General features: G+C 34.8%; 1 protein-coding gene and 2 long non-coding RNA genes across 4 annotated transcripts in view; 2 read left to right on the forward strand and 1 right to left on the reverse strand.

The window, feature by feature from the left end:
* Positions 1-12,397, reverse strand: part of LOC111424056 (uncharacterized) — a 100,942-nt gene that overhangs the window by 27,493 nt on the left and 61,052 nt on the right. For both annotated transcript variants that reach the window (XR_011639882.1, XR_002707569.2), the window contains one exon: positions 1,427-1,575. This is a non-coding gene — a long non-coding RNA (uncharacterized lncRNA). The remainder of the gene's footprint in view (positions 1-1,426; positions 1,576-12,397) is intronic.
* The window catches only part of LOC139429220 (uncharacterized), a 219,915-nt gene that overhangs the window by 10,327 nt on the left and 197,191 nt on the right, over positions 1-12,397 (forward strand). The gene's annotated exons all lie outside the window — the stretch shown is intronic.
* The window catches only part of LOC111424041 (homeobox protein SIX3), a 31,695-nt gene that overhangs the window by 7,489 nt on the left and 11,809 nt on the right, over positions 1-12,397 (forward strand). The window lies entirely within an intron of this gene.

Raw genomic sequence — 12,397 nt, forward strand, 5'->3', positions numbered from 1 at the left:
CGTTTTTCCAGAAAGAATATGTTTTGTGATGAAAACTAATGTATCGATTTAATTTTTTTGTAGAATTTTTTCTTTCTCTTTCTGGAAAATAAATGCATTATTATTATAAAAAGACGTTCGGCTAAACACGAATGTTTCTAGTTCTAGTGATAGTGTGTCTTTAGACATGTATTAACATGTTGCATTTTATGTGAGACAAAGTAAGTAAGCCCTAGTTTCTATGGAAATATATTTTTGTATATTGCATCTGAAGTGAAATTCACTGTATATGATCTCTCATTCAAGTGATGTTAAATGCACGATAATGCTTGATTTAGCAGATAGCTTGCGGCCGCAGCTTGTGGTCGATACCATATTGTTACTTGGTGGTATTCTAATAAACTAGATCTTTATTAGAGTATTATACGTTTATCTTGCGAATAAGTTCACTTCATATTTGGATTCCAAACTCTCAACATTTTCATTACTATATCTACATATTCTTCTAGTTTCATCACCAACCTCAATATTTTATTATAAAAGATGTTCCATAACCTTAACTCACTTTTCAAAAATGCCTAAATCTTTTATTGAACTGCCAAAGATGGATTTTCCGTATTTATGGTATTCACTGTATGATTTAACACCAAATTGATCGTAATATACGCGATCTCAACTTTTGGAGAGTATTTTAAACTTTGTGATTTGAGAATACAAAACATTGACTGTCAAATTTGTCTCCATTAACTATAAAGTGTGCATCATATCTCCTTATTCTTGGATCTACCGGTTGCCGTCGCATACTTTTGCAGAAACTTAAAAAGAATTAAACTTAAAAATTAGTTCGTTAATTCAGATAGTTAAAATATCCCTTAAAATCTTCTTTGCTTTATATAGATAAAGCAAACTAAGTCCATCATCGGAAGTTGTTGAGGGTACATGATTGGTGTGTAGCGAACAAGCTGTTTAAATAACGTTTCGTTTCGTTTTGCTTGAGATAGGTTGACGTCCAACATTCAGGCGTGTTCAGATTTCTAAGAACACTCCCACATTGCGCTTCGAGGATAATGTATTGAAACAAAAATGAAAAAAGGGTACTTGCAGAATTGTACGTCATAAGTGCTGGATAAGAATACCTTTAATTATTCTATTTTTGTGCGTGGGGTATAGATTGTAGAGTTTATATTTTGCATATTAGTTTAAAATGTATAACAAATAATTATTTTATGTTTAAAAGCTTTCTGACAAGCTGTCGTAATGGATGCAGAAGATACTTGATGTTATTTATACTGATTTTATTAATGCAGCGAAACTAACTTTGATGAAATCGTACTCCACTGACAGAGTTTGCTCTGTTCTTTTATAACAGATAGCAGTATTGTGGTTATTCCCCTGCATTTAACGTCCCTAACATATCAAGTACTGCTTTCTTAAGTATTTATCTTACCTTCTGTATGGAGTTGAATATCCTTCGCAACTAGTTTTCTTCTAGGCGTTAATACAATTAAAACGGATCATTTTTTATTTGTTATATCATTGAGAATCCATTAAAAATCGTTTCGCTAAAGTAGCTCCATTTCCAAACTAACAATCAATCTAAAACAAAAAGAAAACAATACCGATTATAATCTACCAGAACGAATCTTATAATACAAAAGTTGAGAGAACAGAAAATGAGTGATATCAATCCCGAAACGATTGTAGTTCTCATATAAGAAAGAATCCAAGTCGGGTCATTAACGCTATGATTCCCATCAATCAGTTCTCCGGAGCTTTATTAATCATGGGATCCGCACGTGAGGACGTCAGGTGCGACCCCGGGCATTGTCCGCGGCACCCTCTCTGTCATTACGCTTTGTCTTTTGACAGATAGAGCTATCAGCGCCGACGAAGAGAAACCCCTCGAAAACAAAGTGAAAAAAAAAATACATGTACCATACGAAAACTAAAACCAAAAGCGAACTTCTGGGAATCGAAAATCCTCCGCCGTCGGATAATCACAACGTGTGCGATCGCAAAACTCGGCTCGCGTATCCGAAAACAAAACACCCAACGTCGCGACGTTCCCTTGTTATTTCAACCCCGGATTAAGTTCCAGGGGTGGATTCGAATTCGAACCCGATTACAAATTGAATGTTTCAAACAAATTGAACTTGCTATTTTTTTCCAAGTTAATGTTACCCGAAAAAAGATGATGATATCTGCGATTTCCGTCCGGAGCTTCACATTAGGTCCCCCAAATGATACCTTGTGGTTGTTTTTGTCTTCATTTCTTTTTTGTTTCTTTTCTTGAGGGCGATAACTCGATAACTCAACTTCCTCTTTGCGCCTTTTCGTCGTTTTTGAAATTAATTTCAATCCCCCCCTTTTCTTGAACAGGAGGGTTCTTGTAACCCGGTGTTATCACACGAAGCCCACCCTCTTTAAACCTCTTAATGGGTCGTGGCTTAGTAAGTTCGACAAGTCTTAGTGTGAGCTTATTGAAAACAAAGGGGGTACTACATCATAATGTAACTAGGTGTATTAAGTATTAAGGGGTATTTTTTTATTTTACTTGGTAAATAAAAATTTGTTCAATTTGAATTGAGGAGATGGAAAAGTTAAACGCGTTTATACGAAAGCATGGAGACCCTTTTGAAGGTCGTCGGAGCATGTAAAAGCGGGCCTAATAAAATAACAGTAATCGTGCATTATAGGGTTGCACAAAAGGGCTGAATCGTCGTCGTTGCCTTCGTTTCGTCGTAGTCGTTCTCCCCCTTTAGGGAGGTCTCATCACGTAGGGGAATCAAGAATCGTATTTCGGTGACACAATTTTCATCGTCCCTTTGAGCCGTGGGCGATTTTCTCTTCTATACGGTTTACACAAAATCTCCGTGTATCATCGGGACAAACAAACAACGCGATCCTCTTCGACGAAATTATTTTGTCATCGCATAAATTTTTAATTTTAATTTGTCCGACTACAATACACACAGAATGTTAAATAAAGGGTCAATTCGAAAATTTAATCGGAACGAAAGAGCAACACCAAAGCCGTCCTAAGCCAATTGCGCAGCGATACAATACAAGCCTTCGGATTTAAAATTTATACACTCCGACTTGCAACTTCCCTTTTCGAGTTTCCCCTCGCCCTCCATGATTAAGAATTTAAGGATTTTTGATGTTTGATTACTCGAGCAAATAAAATTCGTTTTAAAAAGGGAACTTGTGTTGTGACTCTCTTTCGTCGAGTCTTTTTCGAGGATATGTTTTAGAGGATGGATAGCGAAGTCGTCGTTTGGTAGGGCTTCGTGAATGGGAAAGACAGACGTCTTATCTCTTTCGCAGTGTTTGCAATCGTTTCGCGGGGATTTCATTGTTTCGACGGGACGATTGTTTCCGAAAGCAATCAAGTTTGAAGGAGTCTGGCAAACACTACTAAGACAAACTACGTATAAAATGTGTACACAAGATGAGGAAATGAAGAAAATATTACATAAAAACTACGTTAAAAGTAAATAAAACTTACCACGAAAGAAATTATCACAGAAAGATACAAATTTATGTGTCAATTTGACGTTTATGCTATAACTTAACGCTCATTAGACGTCAAGTGTCATTGTTGCCAACATAAATTATGGGTTTTAAAAGAAATAAATTCTTTTTATTTTTATAAATAAAATTGTAAATTAACGTAATTTGTTGAGATTAAAAAACAAAATTAATCTTTATATTTATAAATAATCACGTTTTTATTTTATTTCTGTGAAAAATATCTTAAACTCAACCTAACCTAAAATAACGGTAACTGTCAATTTTTAATACAAATATTTTTTAAGATTTTTTTTGAGGTTATAAGACCCGTATTCTTTTCGCTTTGTTATGAATTAGATTATAATGTATCTATATAAAATAAACTAGACTCCTTGCACATAGCAATCGAATCACGAAAGATAGTGATTTAAAAGAAACTTGTCAAACAAGAAACTGGAAAATCTAGGAAAACACCAGCAGAAAATCCAGCATCAAATGTCGAAAACTTAATCTTTTTCTTCTCTCAAATCGGGGCTGCATCGAAACACTCTTCGACTAATGTGTTGATGCAATCAGTTTGATCAACTCGGCAAGCTCGGCGATGGAGTCACTAGGTGAAGTAAGAGAAATACAATAAAGAGTTTAAAAGCAAAAAATACCAAAGATATATACGAACTGTCCAAAAAGCTAATAAAAGAAGTTGAGCCAATTATTAGCAAACACCTATGTTTTGTCATAAATAAATGTCTAAAGGAGGGAGTTTCTCCGAAAGAGCTCAAGTTGGCGAAGATAATACCTATTTATAAGAAAGGAGACAATTAGGAGACGAATTAATTGTTGGTTGTTGAATTTTGGATTCATCTTCAAAATTTATACACCTTAAGAAGTTATTTCACAATGACATTGAGCCATTAGGAGCAATTCGGAGCAATGGGAAGCCATTAAAAGCTTTAAAGCTTAAAACGCTTATTAAATTTTTCAAAAAACATCAAAAATAATTAGATTTTCGTAAAGATCAGAAAATTCTAACCTAATATGATATATCACACTCTATGTCTATCATAAAATTGATAATTACAGATGGCGCTAACTGATAAATTTAAATTTCGGCCATCTTGATTTTATAAAAATTGAAATATCTTGGAAATTATAATAGCTCCATATCTCGCGTTTCACACCGTTGGTGTTAAAAACTCAAAATCGATATAATAAAGAAAAAAAATTTTAAATATTTCGATTTCTTCAAAATAACATAATTTTTCGTGATAATCAGAAAATTTTAACCTAATTTGATGTATCGCACTCCATATCTCTCATAAAATTCACTTTTAAAAACATAGATGTCACAATAAATTAGTGTTTTGTTTTCGGCCATCTTGATTATATAAAAATTAAGATATCTTGGGTGTTATAACACCTAGATAGGTCGAGTTTGGACTCATTTAACGTGATTTTTAATTCTCTACTCAAATATTTACAATTCATTTGTTTTCGGCCATTTTGGATTTTCAAAAATATTAAAATATTAATATCTCGGGTACTTTAATAGCAAAATGGGTCGTGTTTGTATTCGTTTTAAAGGATTTTTCATAAAAATTAAGAATATCATAAAATTGAGGTTGAATTATAAATTTTAAATAATACAAATTTAAGATTTTTCCGAACGAGCTCAAGCTGGTGAAGATAACACCTATAAGTTTTTCAAAAAACATGAAAAATAATTAGATTTCCGTAAAGATCAGAAAATTCTAACCTAATATGATATATCACACTCTATGTCTACCATCAAATTCATAACTATAGATGGCGCTAACTGATAAATTTAAATTTCGGCCATCTTGATTTTATGAAAAATAAATATTTTGGAAATTATAATATCCCGTGTTTCACGAGCTTTGTGTTAAAAACTCAAAATCGATATAATAAAGAAAAAAAAATTAAAAATATTTCGATTTCTTCAAAATAACATAATTTTTCGTGATAATCAGAAAATTTTAACCTAATTTGATGTATCGCACTCCATATCTCTCATAAAATTCACTTTTAAAAACATAAATGTCACAATAAATTAGTGTTTTGTTTTCGGCCATCTTGATTATATAAAAATTAAGATATCTTGGGTATTATAACACTTAGATAGGTCGAGTTTGGACTCATTTAACGTGATTTTTAATTCTCTACTCAAATATTTACAATTCATTTGTTTTCGGCCATTTTGGATTTTCAAAAATATTAAAATATTAATATCTCGAGTACTTTAATAGCAAAGTGGGTCGTGTTTGTATTCGTTTTAAAGGATTTTTCATAAATATTAAGAATATCATAAAATTGAGGTTGAATTATAAATTTGAAATAATACAAATTTAAAATTTTTTCCGAAAGAGCTCAAAATGGTGAAGATAACACCTATAAATTTCTCAAAAATCATCAAAAATAATTCGATTTTCGTAAAGATCAGAAAATTCTAACCTAATATGACATATCACACTCTATGTCTATCATAAAATTGATAATTACATATGGGGCTAACTGATAAATTTAAATTTCGGCCATCTTGATTTTATAAAAATTGAAATATCTTGGAAATTATAATAGCTCCATATCTCGTGTTTCACACCCTTGATGTTAAAAGCTCAAAATCGATATAATAAAGAAAAAAAATTTAAAATATTTCGATTTCTTCAAAATAACATAATTTTTCGTGATAATCAGAAAATTTTAACCTAATTTGATGTATCGCACTCCATATCTCTCATAAAATTCACTTTTAAAAACATAGATGTCACAATAAATTAGTGTTTTGTTTTCGGCCATCTTGATTATATAAAAATTAAGATATCTTGGGTGTTATAAGACCTAGATAGGTCGAGTTTGGACTCATTTAACGTGATTTTTAATTCTCTACCCCAATATTTACGACTCATTTGTTTTCGGCCATTTTGGATTTTCAAAAATATTAAAATATAAATATCTCGTGTACTTTAATAGCAAAGTGGGTCGTGTTTGTATTCGTTTTAAAGGATTTTTCATAAAGATTAAGAATATCACAAAATTAAGGTTGAATTATAAATTTGAAATAATACAAATTTAAATTTTTTTTCTAACTTTACCGTTTTTAGAATAGCACCGTTCTCGTATACTAGATTAACATCTCTTTGCAGCAATGTACCGCCCTAATTGCACGGTATCGGTGCAAAGCCCTTTTATACTCATGTACGACCCATTCAGACTTTGCTATGGGATACCTCTATTTTTCTTTGTTCCCTTTGGTATACAAAACCCCCGGCATACATTGAATTTGCAAGTTTCTGTGTCAAACAAACGTTTTTTGTGCGTTATAATTTGCCCGAATAAGAATTGTCTTAGTTTAATCGCTTAAATAGGGTTAAAATCGTAACTGAGGAAAGTCAAATTCAAACCCCTTTTTTCGAATCGCTTTGACCACTGGCCGTGAAAATCGACCGTCAGAGACAACGAGAATGTAAGTCTATTATCGTTGTTAAGGGCGTTAGCGGGGTACGGAAAAATACCCTTCGGCGCCCCCTAGTTTTGAACTGTGTAACAGAATTAGGGGTGAAATTGTGTCACCAGTGACACACACTCACAGTGGTTTAAATTTTTAAGATGAATATATTTTTTCTTTTCGAAAAACAAAGAAGTTCCCTGAAAGTTCCCATGCATTTCTTTTAAAAGTTAACAATTTAAACGATTACAAGTGGTTTGCACCCTAATTTCTCAATTTAAACTTGGTAGTGCTCGGGAAAGTCGATAACTTCTCAAAAAGCTCATTGTTGCAAGGGGTTATGAATGAAGGGGTTCTTGAAAATGGAACTAAAGCCTTCTCGGCGTCGAAGTTAAACCATCATAATATCGAGTACACTTGAACGATATTGTATTAAATGAAAGCCGAAAACAACAGTTTCCCTTTCGCTAATATTCGATGAAAGAAAACGCTTCTCAGTTTCACTCGCCAAGAACCAGGATAACGACAATTTACAATTTAATCGTAATTGGTTTAATATGGAAATATTCGAAAAAGGAAACTGCGCAAAAAACGTGTGAATGTCGTCCGACAAAAGAGATCTATGGAGTTTTCTATGTGTTAAAAAATTGGCGACTTTCCACTCTACTCAAAGGAATTATTGCAATTAGTCTAGTAAATGTGTAGTTAGTCGAGAGATAACCATCGACAGTCTTAATGTAAATGATCTCGAACGAAACGAAACGGTTGGAGAGCTCACCTCGCCTGCGTATATGCTAATTGTGAGCTGTATAAATTGATACGGCGTCTTAATTACACCAGGATTACCAGGTCATTATTAAGCAAAAAAATTTTTTCTGTAAGATTCATGTCAATTATATCCTATACGATGCCTGTTAAACTTTACTATTTCTTTTTAATCATAAAAATTAATAAATACATACTTAATAAACAAAAATAAATTATTCAATACAACTTTTTGTATTTATACTGATTTGAAATTGCGAAGTATGGGGATTTTGCTTTTTCTCTTAGAGTGAGAATCCCCTTAGAGACTTACGAGGGTTACAAACACCCCATCCATCTCTTTGACGCCGTACCACTCTGAGTCGTCGACTGTATCAAGATTTTCCGACCATCTGCACTTGATCTCAAAGAGCAGCGAAAATAAGTAGGCGTGAGTTCACGGCTCGTTTGATCGCGACTACGACGGTAAGTTAGCACCCCCAACGTGGCGAGGACTTGGAAAGGGTGGAAACGACAACGCTAGGGGCGTCGGTTTTTCGCGTTCGGGAGAGAACGAGAGTTTCCGGAGCGCTTGTCCTGCGGCTAGACGGGGTTTAAACTGTACGAAGCCAGTAGTGTGTAAATAATTGGCGCTGACGACAATCGAATCGACCTAAACTGTATAGCCGGGGGATGACGGGGGAATCCCGTCGACGTTCGGTGGGAGCCTAACCGAATTACAACTCTATTATCTTCAGAATTCGGTTTGTGGATAATTTATTCATACACAATAAACCGATACTGAGCCGGCTACTAGGATCTCTATAAAACTAAATTTGCATTTTGATGATATGGTGTAGCTTCGTTTAACAATAAGAACAATCTAACTATGACGAAGAGTTAAATGGAGACTAATGAATATGTATACCGGAGATATCGTTGTAAGAAGCGATAAAATCTAGTTCACTTATTAAATTGTTATGTATAAAGATAAAGCTCTCTTTTCAACAGTAATATATTATTAGAAACCGAGGCAGCTTTGCTGCCGAGGCAGTGGCACGAGTACTATAAAGTTAACAATAAAGCTTTCTTTTCAACAGTAATATATTGTTAGAAACCGAGGCAGCTCTGCTGCCGAGGTAGTGGCAAGAGTATTATAAAGTTAACAATAAAGCTTTCTTTTTAACAGTAATATATTATTAGAACCGAGGCAGCTTTGCTGCCGAGGCAGTAGCACGAGTATTATAAAGTTAACAATAAAGCTTTCTTTTCAACAGTAACATATTGTTAGAAACCGAGGCAGCTGTGCTGCCGAGGTAGTAGCAAGAGTATTATAAAGTTAACAATAAAGCTTTCTTTTCAACAGTAATATATTGTTAGAAACCGAGGCAGCTCTGCTGCCGAGGCAGTGGCATGAGCATTATAAAGTTAACAATAAAGCTTTCTTTTCAACAGTAACTTATTGTTAGAAACCGAGGCAGCTCTGCTGCCGAGGCAGTGGCACTAGTTTATAATGCTAACAATAAAGGTTTCTTTTCAACAGTAATATATTGTTAGAAACCGACGCAGCTCTGCTGCAGAGGTAGTGGCAAGAGTATTATAAAGTTAACAATAAAGCTTTCTTTTTAACAGTAATATATTGTTAGAAACCGAGGCAGCTTTGCTGCCGAGGCAGTAGCATGAGTACTATAAAGTTAACAATACAGCTTTCTTTTTAACAGTAATATATTGTTAGAAACCGAGGCAGCTTTGCTGCCGAGGCAGTAGCATGAGTACTATAAAGTTAACAATAAAGCTTTCTTTTCAACAGTAACATATTGTTAGAAACCGAGGCAGCTGTGCTGCCGAGGTAGTAGCAAGAATATTATAAAGTTAACAATAAAGCTTTCTTTTCAACAGTAATATATTGTTAGAAACCGAGGCAGCTCTGCTACCGAGGCAGTGGCATGAGCATTATAAAGTTAACAATAAAGCTTTCTTTTCAACAGTAACTTATTGTTAGAAACCGAGGCAGCTCTGCTGCCGAGGCAGTGGCACTAGTTTATAATGCTAACAATAAAGGTTTCTTTGCAACAGTAATATATTGTTAGAAACCGACGCAGCTCTGCTTCCGAGGTAGTGGCAAGAGTATTATAAAGTTAACAATAAAGCTTTCTTTTTAACAGTAATATATTGTTAGAAACCGAGGCAGCTCTGCTGCCGAGGTAGTGGCAAGAGTATTATAAAGTTAACAATAAAGCTTTCTTTTTAACAGTAATATATTGTTAGAAACCGAGGCAGCTTTGCTGCCGAGGCAGTAGCATGAGTACTATAAAGTTAACAATAAAGCTTTCTTTTCAACAGTAATATATTGTTAGAAACCGAGGCAGCTCTGCTGCCGAGGCAGTGGCATGAGCATTATAAAGTTAACAATAAAGCTTTCTTTTCAACAGTAACTTATTGTTAGAAACCGAGGCAGCTCTGCTGCCGAGGCAGTGGCACTAGTTTATAATGCTAACAATAAAGGTTTCTTTTCAACAGTAATATATTGTTAGAAACCGACGCAGGTCTGCTACGGAGACATTAGCACAAGTATTATGATGTTATCAACAACGTTCTCCTTTTAGTAGTAATATATTAGAAGCCGAGGCTGCTCTGCTGCCGAGGTAGTAGCACTAGTTTATAAAGTTATCAATAAAGCTTTCTGTTCACTAGTAATATACTGTTAAAAATGGAGGCAGCTCTGCTGCCGAGGCTGTGGCATGAGAATTATAAAGTTAACAGTAAAGCTTTGTTTGCAACAGTAATATATTGTTAGAAACTGAGGCAGCTCTGCTGCCGAAGCATTAGCACAAGTGTGAAGGAGGTATCAATAACATTTTCCTTTCAGTAGTAATATACTATACGTCGAGGCAGTGTCACGAGTATTATAAAGTTAACAATAAAGCTTTTTTTTCAGTAGAACTGTATACGGTTAGAAACCGAGGCAGCTTTGCTGTCGAGGCGGTGGGATAAGTATTATGAAGTTAACAACAAAGCTTTCTTTTCAGTAGTAATATACTGTTAGAAAACGAGGCAGCTCTGCTGTCGAGGTAGAAGCACTAGTTCATAAAGTTATGAATAAAGCTTTCTTTTCAGTAGTAATATATTGTTAGAAAACGAGGCAGCTCTGCGTCGAGGTAGTAGCACTAGTTTATAAAGTTATGAATAAAGCTCTCTTTTCAGTAGTAATATACTGTTAGAAACGGAGGCAGCTCAGTTTCCGAGACAGTGGCACTAGTTTATAAAATTAACAATAAAGGTTTCTTTTCAACAGTAATATATTGTTAATTGGCACAAGTGTTATAAAGTTATCAATAAAGCTTTCTTTTCAGTAGTAATATACTGTTAGAAACCGAGGGAGAGGCTCGAGTATTATAAAGTTATAAATAAAAGTATCTTTTCAGTATTAACATATCATTAGAAGCCGAGGTAGTGAGGCCTTTGAGTGTAGCGCAACCAACCTCGGCGACTATTTTTATAGCTCATTAAATATTGAACTTTGTAACAAAAATCGATAAACAATACTTATAATATAAGATTTGACTCACGTCCGACAAATTATAACTGAGATTGTTTACAGTCGAAGTATTGGAATTGAGACCTTTGATTATAGCGTCTCGCTCGTAAGCGACCTCGACGACTATTTTTATAGATTATTAAAAATAGAACTTCGTAGCATCGATAAATAACACTCACAAGGTTTAATTCACATCCGACGGATTATAGCCGAGGTTGGTTGAGGCTTTCGGTTCTATCGCCCGACCCGTAAAATTAACTCAATAGTGTCCATTATAGCGAAATTCTTCTGAACTGTCTTTATTACTATTATTATTGGGATTATTGAATACTCGTTGTTATAACAAAAAGATAAACATAACTTTCCAAATGTTCCTACATTCATCCCCTACACTAAAATAACTATACTCTATAAAAACGGCGTTGAAGATTCTATATTTAAAAACACTTTGCTTATCCCACGATCGAACGTTTGTTGGTTTTCTAAAGCGGTCCCGTTGCTGTTTGGCGAGTAATTCGAGAATGGGGCCCTGGGAGTAGAGTTGCCAGACCTGAGATAGGTCCCATATGTTGGCAAGACTGCCCGAGAAGGAAGGTGGCGCCGTCTCGGGCCGATTGCTTTGTCACTCCATGCACTCCATCACATCACCTGCGCGATGTGTTGGGTTCCCCGCAACTTTTCAACAGACCGTCAATTAAATAATTTTTTACGTCATAATAACATCATTAAAAATCTGAAAAGGCTTAAAAACCGTTTGGTTTCAATAATATTTTTGTGAGATTTTGATACTGCTTTGAATCAATCGGAAAATATTGACCAATACGTCCTTATTTCTTTATTGATATCGTCCATAAAAGTCAAGGCGACAAAAAGGGGGGAAAATCCCGCAGGACTTCACCTCCCACCATCGATAATACGACGTCCGTCAAATGTCGCGCGATCGATTTAGCGTCGACACACCTGAAAACCGACGCTTTATTCACCTCGATTTTTCAACATTACCACGTCATTTACCATATCGAAAAACATGGCCGCGGCGAATACATTAGGACTCCTAATGCCTCATGCATATTGTATGGGATAATCCATTGTTTCGATCTTATCGCCATCGGACGTCACGTTGTAGAACTTGGTCTACGTGAAATTAGGAGCGGCACAAA

This window comes from Onthophagus taurus, chromosome 3, assembly GCF_036711975.1.
Source record: "Onthophagus taurus isolate NC chromosome 3, IU_Otau_3.0, whole genome shotgun sequence".
NCBI classification, from domain to species: domain Eukaryota; kingdom Metazoa; phylum Arthropoda; class Insecta; order Coleoptera; family Scarabaeidae; genus Onthophagus; species Onthophagus taurus.